The sequence below is a fragment of the Elephantulus edwardii genome, unplaced genomic scaffold, assembly GCF_000299155.1.
Source record: "Elephantulus edwardii isolate Elephantulus edwardi_28Jun2011 unplaced genomic scaffold, EleEdw1.0 scaffold00027, whole genome shotgun sequence".
NCBI classification, from domain to species: domain Eukaryota; kingdom Metazoa; phylum Chordata; class Mammalia; order Macroscelidea; family Macroscelididae; genus Elephantulus; species Elephantulus edwardii.
In genome coordinates this window covers 3,943,885-3,956,426 of record NW_006399777.1, presented here as the reverse complement: position 1 = coordinate 3,956,426, position 12,542 = coordinate 3,943,885, and the positions used below count along the sequence as shown (strand labels likewise).

The 12,542-nt window shown below is 41.0% G+C and overlaps 1 pseudogene; it reads left to right on the top strand.

The window, feature by feature from the left end:
- Window positions 1-10,667: 10,667 nt before the first annotated feature.
- LOC102874786 lies at window positions 10,668-11,715 on the top strand (annotated as a pseudogene).
- The last annotated feature ends 827 nt before the right edge of the window (window positions 11,716-12,542 follow it).

Below are 12,542 nucleotides of genomic sequence, written 5' to 3'. Positions count from 1 at the left end.
CGCTCTGAGTCTGTAAATCTTAAAACAAGTAGAGGCATCCTTCTCTCTCTAAGCAGATGGTGGACTTGAAGCCAGTCCTACAGGGCAGTGCTATTTTACTATTTAAAGGGTCACTATGAGTGGGAATCAACCCCACCAGACACGACAACAACAGCTTGAGGTTTCATGATTATGTGAGAAATGGGAAATAAAATTAGTATTGGGCTGCTGACCAATAACCAACCAGAAGGAAGAGAGGGACAGTCAGGTCTGGTAAAGATTTAGGACCTCGGAGACCAGACGGAGGGCTGCTGAGTCAAAGTGCACTCTGTTGTAGAATCTTTGGTTTTGAAGGTCTATATAAATGAATTGGACAGGGAGTTTTTAAGGTGCAGAAGAGAATTGTTTTCAAACGTTTCAGATGCTTCCGCTTTCACAGACTTAACAGTGAATCTAACTTTTCACTCTTTATTCTTTTTACACTTTATTCTTAAAAGTTATAAAATGGCATTTCAAACGTTTTGCTCCTTGCATTTCCACTAATTCGGACTTACTATTTTCCCTCCTCTCTGAATAAAGGGGGTTTTAGTGCGTGGAAGGAATCTGTCTATTTATAAATCTAACAGGGACAGTAAGCAAAGATGCTCACTGTACCTGCCAGATATAAACAAATATCAGAGACAGCAGAATTACTCAATCCCCAGTCATTTAAATATGTTCATGTATGCTGGAGAAAGACTTTTGATTCTTCTCTTTAATCACGGCAGTTTCCTTGGACTGAACCAATTTGCCACAACTCTGGCTAATGTCAAAGATTCACTCTTCTATTAGGATCAACTCAAGACATACTTCCTAGATGCAAAGCAATTCTGTTTGTGAGAAATGTCACTGGGGAGGTCAAAATGTTTCTTCCCTTCTCCTCTTCCAGGGTTACTGGTGAGCACATGCTTGGACAGACCCAGTCAGAACAACCCAGCCTGGCCCTTGGGCACACAGACAAGCATCCTGATATTTGATGTCAGTTTGTGTTGAAAGCAAAAAATCCTTCTGCAAAAAAGGGAAGTCCTCCATCGGCATATTTGTGGTAAAGGGAAATTGCTGGAATTCTCAGCAGGCTAAGGTGTAAGCAAATGATGAACACGTCTCCTGAAATCACTGCAGATTTCAGATTTAAATGTGTACTAAAAATGGCAGGGACTCTCGAGCCTTCTATTTATAAATGTGGTCCTTTTTCCTTAGCTTCTCCCCTATTCCCTCTTCTTTGGATCAAAGAGAAAATTTCAAGCCATCTGCAAAACAATGGTAAATGTTTGCATTGCTGAAATTCACTCTGGTGCCATAAGTGGGTTTAAGGCGGACTGGGCTCTATAAACAAAATAAAAAGATGGCATCCAAATGAAAATATGTAAAAAAGATACTGGGGGAAAAGGCTTCAGAGAAGCTGTCTGGTTAGTTGTAAAATGACTTTAAATTAGGCTTTAAAAAGGACTGCTAAATCTTGACACATATATGAGCAGCTTATTATCATGCAATTGTGCAGTAGTTGCTTGATCTTGTTACTGATTCGTCACATATGAATAAATGATTAATTACAAGAAAGGCTAAAACAGAGTAGATGGGAGAACTGCAGCTCACCCCGAAAGAGGGGCTTAAACACGTTTATTGCCCTTTAAGTGCATTTCATTAAGGCCAATTAAGGACTTTCATGTCTTATTAGAAAAATGAAGTAGATTTATGAGGTTTTCGTAGGTTGTAAATGCTGGGGCTAGCAGATACAAAGCCGAACAGAAATGCGGTAGTTAAGAGCTAAGAAAATATATACAAATGCTCCCAGAAAGCAAATATTTAATGGCAGTAAAAATCCAGTTCAACACGAAGGCGATCTTTAAATAAAAGAAAGGGCATAATTTTTATTTCCTCTCATCTACTCACTATAAACTTAAGGGTTTGGGCAAGGGGAAGCTTTCTCTCTGCAATGTGGGAACCTACATCAGGATAGGGGCAAGAAAGGTAACCCCAAAATGTTCTGACAGGCACTGAGTTCCTTGTGAAAACAAAAATAGACACCACTAAAACTGTTCTTTGGATTCCAGGGTGAGGAACAGTTTCCTGGAAAAGAGGAAGCTGAGAAGTAAATTCAACATTGAGAGGGTTGTGAATAAACAATCAGCAAAATTGACTGGCAAGAGTTAGAGGCGGCCGGGTATCTAACTTCCCACGTTCCAGGCCTGTCAGATGGTGGCGGAACGTTATTATACACCCCAGGTTTCCTTGATTCATTTTCAGAGAAAATTACCACAACAGGTTAGCAAGCATCCACTGGGTCCTTTGGGACTGGACATCACCCCCACACCATCCTAGCCATAGGGTATTTATCTGTTAGCAAATCATGCATACTAATCTCTGTCTCTCTCTTCCCCCCCTCTTTTTCTCCCTTCTCTCCCCTCTCCCCTCCCCTCTCTCTCTCTCTTTCTCTTACACACACTACACACACAACACTTACACACAAACACATTTCAGGAGACTCCAGCATCTTTGTCCAATGCAGGGCCATACATTTATGTATATTTTTGTTAAATACCTTTTTATTTTGATCTTTACCTGTCATTACGGGAAGACTTAAATGATAATCATGTCCTCTCTTGGGTAAATAATTTTAAAACCTTATAAAACTTCTTCAAGAAAATATCAACTAAAGATGTACAATCACACATTTTAAGCTCAAACCTCTCCTCCTTGGGAAAAAAAATTAATATTGGCAAATAAAGAGATTATGCTTCCTGGTATTTAAAAAAAAAAAAAAAAACAAAACAAAACTTGAGAAGTGCCATGTAACACCTGGAACAAGTCCAAACCTCGCCACCAGTTCTGCAGCACACACATATTACTGTAAAATAAACATCTCGGTTTTACTGGTTGAAAACCCATTTGATGCCATGGGAAAGACTAGATCTGGGATCTCAGCTCTTCTTCAAGAGCACTGGCAAATTTTTCTGCTAAGAACTTTCAAAATGGTGTTACTAAGAGACTGAAGAGCAGGAAAATGAATTAAGTGTGTTGTTTTAGAAGAAGCAGGAAAATGAATTAAGTGTGTTGTTTTAGAAGAAAAGATCAAGAAGTGGCCAATGATATGTCTAAAGGGTGAGGAGATGGGACTAAAAGTTGAGGCCCATCAGACATGTCCCCCATCAAAACACAGCATTGAAACATAAAGCAACAGACACAGCACTCATTTCAAAGTCCATAGCGTGACTCGATTTTGTTCTGTGAATGTGGTTTTCCAAACAAATGGCCTGGACAGAGACCTAAACAAGCAGCCATGTATCTGTTCAGACTCTGCAAAAAATTTTATTGAACCAAAATGTGATGAGCATCTGTCCTTGGTGATTTATTCCAAACAGCAGAGATGTTATAAAATGAACACATTGTGTCCCTTGCTATAAAAGGGAAATGAAATGATCTTTTAGTTAATATCCAATCAAACTTCAGGACACCTTATGGAGCGCGGGGACTTCATGGGTCGTTTCTTTCTGTTGCACCTTTCTCCAGAATGCTAAAACAGGCCTAACTTAAGAATTTCTAAAAGTCCAAGCTGAAAGCATAAAGCCGCACTGGTTTTATTTGTGAACCTATAGACGCCAATTGATCTCTGTTTTGACAATCTGAAATGTAGACCCAGGCTGGGGTGCTAATTATCAGTAAGTTCTCATTGAAGACAAGAGTGTTTTCTCTGAGTTACTAACAGGAGTAGAACCTTTCCAGGTTAGGGTTCAGATACATTTTGTCAGGTGGGATAGAATATTTGAGAGATAAGTGTGCTAAGAGAAAAAGCAAAAATCAGAGGCTAGGCATGAAAGATTTCAGATTTATGGCATAGGGGTCTGTCTAAAGAGCAGAAAATGGGCCATGGAGCACAGGGCCGTGAGCATCTCTCTGAAAGGGCCAGAGGGATTGAAAATAGTACAGCACCTCACTGTCTCAGCACAGAAAGCAGAAAAAGAGCCCGGAGCTCAGCCCCACCAGCAGCAGGATGCTTGTTTCTTCGTTGTTAACTCACAGACTGTGAAAACAAGAGTGAGGTCTACTAGGGAAGTCAATTGGAGAGTTGGGGAGAAGCAAAAGATATCATCAATATAAGACCAAATTTAGTCCAGAAGTACAAATCCAGCTTAACAGCAAATCCCAATTCCTTAATTAGTAAAAATTCTGGTTTCAATTCAGCAACACAAATTCAACAAATCTCTGGTTTCCTCAATAATCTAGCAAAGTTTGCCTCAAAGTAGTTACAAGTCAGCTTCTCCTTCAATCACCTTGCCATAGTCAATCTACAGCAATGTCGCAGTCTCTCTACAGCAATGCCACCATATTCCCATAGCAATGCCATAGTCTATCCCCAATCTCTCCACCACTGGTGTCATCGGGATCTCACTGTAACCAATGTGAGAAGCACTCTCTCTCTTATCCTAGTCTCACAGCTCTGATGATTTACAAGACCATGTGTCCACAGTTAAGGTACCTGGAGACCTTAGAGGAGCAAAAGGGTAGAAAATACAACTTTTAGGTTAACACTGCAGGGTCTTATTCTAGAAAAGATTTTTTTAACTGTTTCAGTACAAATGAATCTTAAAGAAATGAATGTCATTGGGATAAGCACAAGTGTGTTGAAATTACAAGTCAGACTCCAAATATTTCCACAATACAGAAGTTCAACGTTGTCAAGTGAAAAGAATACAGGAGTCACCTAATGTCCTCCATATACTTTCAAAGAGTTCATGAAAACTAGAAAATTTAAGTTTAAATGATGGATTTATTCGGTGACTGGGGTAATCGTGATGGGTGTGTCAGAGGCGGTGTGGTTGGCGCAGGATAGAGCAGGGTTTAGGGCTGTTGTGCATAGGGTCGCTATGAGTCGGAAACGACTCGACGGCACATAACAACAACAACAACGATGAGAAAGTAATTTCTATTTATACTCCCCTTGCTTGGAGGATGGGGCGGGGGGGGAAGTCTCAAATTATTAAGAGTCTAGAGCAAAAGGAAATTTTAGTACCAGGAAGAGAGAATGGTCTCTATTTATCCATAGAGATCAATCTGCCAACACAAAGACCAGGGAAGAGATGAGGAAGTAGTATTTAAAATTGGACCATTTCTAACTCAGTGTGGATTTCTTTCTCCCTAGTTTTTGAGGCTAGTTGTCCATAAACTTGCACCGTATGAAACAGCTGCCAAACTTTGCCTTTTCCTTCAAGCTTTTCAAAGTCTAATGAAATTCTATCTATAGCGTACTGGGCATGCTCAGTGTACCTGATATAGACAGAGTTTTGTCAGACAATCTTGGGGAAGGCAGTCTTCAAACAGATGGTTGATTTTAAGGAAATAGATATAATTTTATCAACTTTTGTAAGATTCAGATTCATTGTTATCACGCGCCATCAAGTCAGAACCAATCCATAGCAGACCCTCCTGCAGGCTTTTCAGAGGCAGTATTATTACACAGGAGGAGATTGTCCATCTTTCCACTGTGGAATAGTTGGTGGGTTCGAACTACCTGCCTTTGAGTTGGCAGCCAAACTCCTTCCAATAAGCCAAGATTCAGGCTTAGCTAAAAATCTCCAGCCACATTGTAATACAACTAGCAATATTTCAGAGAGGATGTTCTGTGGACTAAAAGCAGAGGTCACACACTCCTAACCTATAGGTTATATATATTTCAATCACGTGCATCATCTGATGGTATGAGACTGTTTTTAAAACTATCGGACCAGAGCTTAAAGAAATAATATTTTTAGCAGTTTTGTGACTTCTTTTGAAAAGCACACTCTTTATCCATTACACTGGTCCCAAATTCCTCATGGCAATGGCCTTCCAGACTCAGGGTGTTTACCTTTCTACCGTCCAGCTTAGAACTTCAGCTCTGTTATCTTATCAACTTCCAGTTTCTCACCTGTGCTGCACTGCTTCTGCATTTGAATCTCAGGCTAAAATCTCTAAACCTTTTTTTATATATATATAAAATTTGTGTAGTTTATTAAGCAATTAAAAAATATATATTGGCTTGTTATTACACCATAATCTCTAAGGCTTTTCACCACATTCCTTAAAGTCTTCACACATCTTCATCCACGAAATCATTAACCAAAAAGATGTAAGAAGTAGTCTTATCTAAGGACAGTGTAGATATTAACTTCTTACATTTTTAATTTCTTATATCCCAGGTCAGCAAATAACAGCTCGTGAGCAAACCAAATCTTGCCACTACAAATACATACATACATACATACATATATAAAATCTTTATTACTATAAATAAAGTTTTCTTGGAACACAGTCATTCTTGGTTACATATTGTCCCAGTCTGCTTTGACCCATGAAAGCAAAGCCAAGTCTTTGCAATAGAGGCAGTATGGTCCTAAAACCGAAACTATTCATTATCTAGCCTTTTGCCAAAAGTGTGTTGACCTTGATGACCTGACCTATAGATTTAGGGCTGTGCTTCTATTTTCAAATGCCCCTGAATGGTGCTAAAGTACAGTGTAAACACTAGCATGCCTCCTCATTTTGCTTGACCCCTGCTATGGTCCCTGGATAAGTGAATAATTGTTTCTTTTGAGGTTGGTCACGTACCAGTTTCAAATGATGACAGTGTGCATTGAGTAGAATACGTTTTCCCGTGTCGAAGCATTGAAGACTGGGAATTTCCTTTTTGACCACCTCAGTGGACGGTTCCTTGGACAGTGCTGTGTGAACTGGAAAGTCTCTTAGCTTGTTGTTGTTGATAGGTCGTGTCAAGTTGGCTGGAACTCATGATGACTTGTGTGTACAACCGAAGGGAATGCTGCTGGGTCCTGCTCCCACCTTGCAGCCATAGGCTTTGCTTGAGCCTGTTGTTGGCAACCGTAGCTTCAGTCCATCTCGCGGAGGGTCGCCTTTTTTTGTCGACTCTCTCCTTCCCTACGTATTTTGTTGTCTTCTAGTAATCTGTGTTTCCTGATGGAAATTACCAAGAAAAGGAAACCATACGTGCTTCTACAGAGCATGCTGGCTCTAAGACAGACTCAGTCATTCTTGAAGTCCATGCTATATTCATATTCTTCATCCATATCATAATTCAAGTTCACCAGCTATTCTTCAGTCCTCCTTTTTCATTGACCGGCTTCCCCTATCTGAAATAGTACATTCAGAAAATCAGACTGATGTCTGTCCGGCGTTATTTAGCAAATATTTAGTCATCACCAGTCATGCCGTATAATACGATAGCCTTGGGAATCTAAAAATCAAGTTGGTCCTTCTAATGAAAAAATCAATAAAGTAAAATCTGAGGGTCAATCAATAAAGTAAGAGTGATATAGGTCTGTAAATTGGTGAGCTATTTCTTCCAGCCCAAGTCTACCAAAAACCTTACCATGAGCTAACTTTGCCATATGTGGTCTCATAGTTTTGCCATATAAATTGCACAGTAATTAGTTAGGTGCTACTAACTTTCCATTTTACATTTGAGAAAACTTGGGGTTAAAAACAATCTATGGTATTTAGCCAACATAACTTAGCTAGTAAAGAACAGAGCTAAGACTAGAATTTACGTCTGTCATCTCCAAAGTCTTAAATTTCGGTGCGACCATGACACTGGACAGATTGCCATTAGAGCAAAATCTTTTTCCAGAGTTCATGAATTGAGCAATAAAGAGTCATTCATTAGGATGTAAAGACAGATTTGGGATTTCAGTCTAAGATTCCTCAAATTTTAATAAGTCATTTAGACAGAATTCTGTATAAAGCAAAACCTTCTATTTGACTGTTTTCCATTCTTGCGTTTGAACTAAATTCTCTGAGTAATAGAAGGACACAAGAAAGGCAAAACTCGGAAGATCCTAGACCAAGAAAAAATGTCAGAGATGCCCTCATCCATGTGAAGGGATATCTGACATGAGATTCAGCGGTGAGCATCTCAGAATCTTTCCCCATGGGCCATTGAGTCAACTCCACCTTAAAACAACCTCACGGATGTCTAATTGTGTGTCCTAACATGTCCAATGACTGATTTTTTTTACAAGTAGATCCTAGGTCTTTCAAGATTTTCCTGTATGCACTTGAACTGTTAACGGTGTAGTTCTTAGTCAAGTGTGATGTTTGTCCCCTCACGAACAGGGTCGCCATGATTCTGAGCCAACTCAACTGCATCTAGCTTTTAAATTCCACACTACTATTCAATTTCTTTTTAGTTTGTATGTAACTCGGAGTTCCCCATCTATCAGTCGGATTACCCATGAGCTCCAGCAAGAGACAGGCAAACTCAGTGACTTGACCACTTCCTACCCAGTCCTCCTCTCTAGCAGAATGTGGTCTAATAGTCTTCTCCCAGTGGTGACTGTTTGTTGATAATTATCATAAATGGATTAAGAGATAATGTACCCTGGAGAGCCCACCTTCAAGTGAAAAGTCTCAGTAGATGTGGAAGCAAAGCTCTTCTTTAGTCAAGGACAATGGTATCATGTCAGGACAAAAAGTCACAGCAATTTAAAAAAGAAGCGTCGTCTCTGCTTTCTGGTGTTGTTTTGTCTTGCTTTTCACTTTTCTGGGAAAAAGAGTATTGGTTATTTGTTTAACTTCATTCAGAACCTATCAATAGGAAGAAAAAAAGGTTTGCGTCTAAAACACAAGCCTGTGTATTTCATTTTATACCTTCCCACCTGAAGAAGAGTGTTCTCATTCCAGGAGCTCTCTTCCTAACAATGGCCAGTAATTTGAAAGAAAATCCCCTTTTTAGTGCCGAAGGCACATTGTCTAAGCAGGCGCCTGGGGAGGAATGTGTCATAAAGGCACATTCCTCATAATCAAGGATAATTCAAAAGGGAAACAGTGACCGAACATCCACGGGAGCCAGAAGAAGCCTAATCCTGAGCCCAGCTCTGCAGACGGGAACACAGGCTGCTGCAAAGCCAGGGCAGATGCCAGGGAAGGGACCAACCACAAACCGAACAGAAGTCCAGTCCAGAGCTTGGCATCTGGGTTCTTCAGCTGTCAGCCTTGCCTCGTGAGTAGCCACAGTGTTTGGCTCCTGTGCAGAGAACAACAGAGGATGAGGCTAAAGGGGTCCGTGCTCCATCCTGCCAGCAACAGGACGAGGCGGTGCCAAGAGAAGGCTGCAGTGCCATGCTGGTGCCAATGTGCCTTGGAACGGCTTTTCTATTTTCTAAAGAGACAACAGAATTCCTGTAAAAAGAAAAGGCCAGATCCAGCACTCAGAACCATTTCACCCATTTTCCTTTTTTTTTTTTTTAAAAAAAGGCAGTTACTCCTATCTACCGCCTATTTTTTTCCCCACAAAACTCACATGGACAGGTCTCTTTCTCCTTCTTTTCTTTATCCCATAGCTTTCCATCAAAATTAAGCCAATCAATTTCTTTAAAAATAATAAAAAAACAAAACAAGAAATGAGAGTAGCTCATAATCCACGAGTCTCACTCTGATATATCCCCTTCCCTCACTCAACTCCCTACTGTTCCGTCATTTCCAACTCATGGCAACCCTCCACTGGGTTTCTGAAGCTGTAGATTTGGGGAGGAGATGACACCTCACCTTTCTCTGAAGAAGTGGCAGGTAGACTCAATCTTTTAATCTTTCAGTTAGTAGCACAACACATAAACGGTCTCCATAGATATGTCCCTTGTTGTTGTTGTTAAGTGCCGTCGAGTTGCAGGTGACTCATAGTGACCCTATGAAGGAGAGTCCTCGACGCTTGGGATATGTACCTTAAAGATCAAAATATAATACCATGAGCAAGCATTTACACGACTATGTTCATTACTACTTTCTTCACAATAGCAAACATATGGAAATAACCTACCTACATACAATGAAATATAGATTAAGTTGTGCCTCCTAAAAGTGTGTGTCCACTTGGTGGAGCCGTGATTCTCAGTGCTTTCTCAGTTATGTAATAATGGCATACTTATCCCCCAAGATGTGATGTGTTCTGATGTAATCAACTAATCATTTGAGAGGGGCTTAGAGTGGAATCTGGTACCCTTTCTCAGGTCAAGTGGACTGATAAACAACATTATGATATATGGAGAAAAGATTGAAATTGTCAATGCTTTCTTCCTACTTGGATCTACATCCTTGGCACCAATAGTCAAGAGATCAAGAGATATACTGCACTGGGCAAGTCCAGTGTCAGATACCTCTCCAAAGTACTAAGGAGCATTGATGTTAGTTTGAAGTCTAAGGTGTGATTCAGGCCATGGTCTTTTCAATCACCTGCTATAGATCTGAGAGTTGGACAATAAATGAGAATGAGGGTGGGGTTTGGGAATTGATGCCCATGAGCTGTGATGTTGGAAAAGAGAACTGAATATCTCCGGGACCGCTAAAAGAACAAATAGATAGGTCTTACAGAAAGTGCAGCCGGAGTGCTCCATCACGGCCAAGATAATGAAGTTTTGTCTCACATTACTCTGGATATGTTCCTATGAGAGGCCGTTCCTTGGAAATGTGGAAGCAAAGCATTGCAGACACCACTCACCTCTTTTACTCTGCTGCCTGGTCTCTATATTAGCCGGGGCTCCAATCTTTCATGGGCAGTTGGCTGTAGCACTAAGCTGTCACTTCTTGGTCCCACCCAGAACGCATTGGTTCTACTCTGCAAGGACATATAATAACTACTTGATGTGTCTGCTTAATATAAGAAAATGTCAACTGTCCCGCCAGAGGAACACTTTCTCGATACCGAAGGCACTGCAGAAGATATGGCAAGCATTTAAGAGATCTAGGAACACTGATGAAATAGCTGAGTTTCATATTCTGATTCAGAGCAAGGATACTGGGGCAGTGATTGGCAAAGGAGGCAAGAACATTAAGGCTCTTCGTTCAGACTACAAGGCCAGTGTTTCACTCTCACACCACAGTGGTCCCAAGTCCATACTGAGTGCCAATGTTGACGTTGAAACAAATGGAGAAATTCTGAAGAAAATCATCCCGACTTTAGAAGATGAATCTGGGGGTCTGGCGGAAGGACTTTGCCAGCATTTGGGTGTGCCGGGTTGGTAAGATCCTGGAAGGTCGTGTCCCGTCAAGGGCCTTGGGAGATTTAATGTCAGCTGAATCCGTACTCTGGCTCCTTGAGGCACAGCAGGTTTGAGGGCACTGGGCAATTTTGGTGTTCTTTGGGCCCCACGTATTACTTCCGTAATAGCTTGCTTCCGGAAAACCTATGAACCTGGAGAGAGGATGAGAGACACTCAAACGTTGAGGACTCTGCTTCATAGGGTCGCTATGAGTAGCCTGCGACTTGACGGCACTTTAACAACAACCACCTTAGAAGAATACCAACACCATAAAAGAAGTCTTTTTGACTGTGAGTTGCTTCATCAGACTCTGGGAGAAGGAATTATTGGGGTCAAAGGTGCTAAAAAACAAAGAACTTTGAGAGAACACTCAATCATCAAGCTGTCCTCTTTCCACTGAGTTGTTCTTATTGGAGGAAAGACTGATAGGGTTGTAGAGTGTACAAGATTATCCTTGATCTTACATCTGAGGCCTCATCAGAGGACGTGCACAATGTTAGGATTCTAATGTCAATGACAAAACCTGTGATGATGGTGGTTTGATAACTGCTATGGTTGTCCAGTTGGAATTCCAATGAGGGAAAGAGGTTGCTTTGACAAAATGCCTTCTATTAGGGGTGGGCACCCCATGCCTTCATCTAGAAGATACTGTGTTGCGAGCCCTTGTCTTTGACTCCCTTCTTCTCCTCCAGAACAAAGAGGCCAGGGTAATAGCAGGACTCAGAACCTCCCTTTTCTTCCACCACCACCACCTAGAGCAGGAGATTTATTGGCTTATTACAGAGGAGGGAGACCTGGAAAGCGTTAGGCTGGCATGCTGGTCGCAGTGCTGATGTGACATGGGATTCTCCAATAGATATACGGAGCATATCAGAACGGCTAATGGCTTATGAACCACAGGGTCACACTGGAAATGATTATTTCTAGACTCGTACGGTGATCTCAGAGGATCTATTGTTACTGCACCGGTAACTATTCCCATAGATTCATCTGGAACTATTATTGGCAAAGGAGGCCAGCCGATTAAGCAGATCCACCATGAATCTGGAGCTTCAATCACAATTGATGAGTCTTTAGAATGATGAACAGGAGCACTGAACCAGATGGAGAATGCCCAGTGTTTGCAGGAGAGTAGGAAGCAGTCTTCTGGAAAGGTTTTCTAAGACGAGAAAAGAACTGAAGGAGTCTTGCATCTTTTTTTGCTTTGTTTTGTTTTTTTAAAAAAAATGGCTTCTGTTTAAAAAGTCAACGTTCTTCCACTTCATAGGTGTTCTGCACTTGAGCTGTAGTTACATCTCTGCTGTTCTTCAGATGTCACGGTTCAGTTCTTTACAAACAAGGGATAGCATGAAGGGTGTGAAGAACTAACAGTGACATTTTAAAACAGCAGCAGATTGAGTTCATTTTTTTCTTTTGCTCAGTGCTAATGGGGTTTGGTGGTGGTGATTGTTGTTAAAACTGAAATTCTTGTGACTACCTTCCTCTTCTGGTCATTGCTGC